Genomic DNA, 1,448 nt, shown 5'->3' with positions numbered 1-1,448 from the left:
CTGATCGGGGACGCGAGCTGGAACAGATGCGGGAACAAGAGACGCGATCGGGGTTTATGGTTCGTCGGATCGCCGGCTAGGGTTAGGGTTTTAGTGTTTTTCGATTTGGGTATTAGTTTAGGGATTTAAAGTTTCGTGCTGATAACGTGTTATAAAAGTAATGGAAAAGTCTATCTTTATTCATAACATATAGATTCCTTATATAGGAAATTACACCGTCATAGATAAATGGAAAGATTACAAATCATAATCTCTTGGTTATGAGCCATCCACAATCTGGTTCATAACAAATAAACAATTGTTGAGTAATATGTTTTTTTAACATAATTGGACCGACAATGTTAGAACTTAGAACTGCATAAAAAAAAAAAAAAAAAAAAACAAACAAACTTAGAACTACATTGTGACATTCGAAAATGGCTTTGACGATCACAACACAAGAGTAGAAGACCAAGAAGAGACAGAAATACACATGCACCAACCCAAATAATTCAGTTATCCAACTAATCTGAAAGAAATATAAAAAGGATTTTTTGTCAAAACAAATAAATATTAAAAGGATATAGATAGGGGGTGGGGTAAAATTAAAATCATAGGAGAGGATAGGACACGTGGAAGTACATGAGAGAAGTAGCGTGTTGAGAGAGTGATTGGAGGGCAGAGTTGAAGTTGGAGTATTCAGATTGAAAAAGACCGCTACACCTACTCATCTTCCCAATCCCAATCTAATCTACCTACTTTCTTTCAGATCTACTCTCTTTCTTCCTTTTTCCTGTACACACAAAAATATAAAACATTGCTGGTATATTTCATGATCAGCTAAGATTATAGTTCTTTGAATGATGCAGCAAGAATTGCTTATACCGTTAATGGCTAGAAAAGGGCAAATATACTCTCTTTTTGTTGTTACACTAGGAAGAAACAGAAGAAAGTGACAAAAAACGGTGCAATGAGCATGGCTAAAATAGTTGAAAATTATTAGTGATGACGCAATTAAATGTTAAGCATGGTTATTTTTCTAAATGATAACCAGTCAGATGTTTGAGAAATTGTAAAATCATTAAGATGTTTTCTTAGAGCAGAAAAGTCAATAACTATAAACCGTACGATCTGCATCTGAATGAAAATAAAGTTAGGAAACCCCACGTTCCTCCTGTGAGTGTACAATCAATATTTTTTTTTAAAAAAACTGACTCTTATAAAATTAATTTTTTTCCGTTGTACATCATTTTTGGTTATAAGTTCGGTAGTATATTAACAAAACTTAGGTTCACCCCATAGGGTGAACTTTTAAATTCACCTCTCATTCTAGAACCAATCAAATTGCCACGTAGATAATTAATTAAAAAATATTAAATTTATTTTAAAATAACTAAAAAAAATAATGCTAATTTTAACAACGCTGACACCGCCATCTAAACCGTAAACCCGAAATCTTAATTTTTTAA

The sequence above is a fragment of the Brassica oleracea genome, chromosome C7 (assembly GCF_000695525.1).
Source record: "Brassica oleracea var. oleracea cultivar TO1000 chromosome C7, BOL, whole genome shotgun sequence".
In the NCBI taxonomy this organism is placed as follows: domain Eukaryota; kingdom Viridiplantae; phylum Streptophyta; class Magnoliopsida; order Brassicales; family Brassicaceae; genus Brassica; species Brassica oleracea.
The sequence above is the reverse complement of the archived record's forward strand: the minus strand, read 5'-3'. Positions refer to the sequence as shown.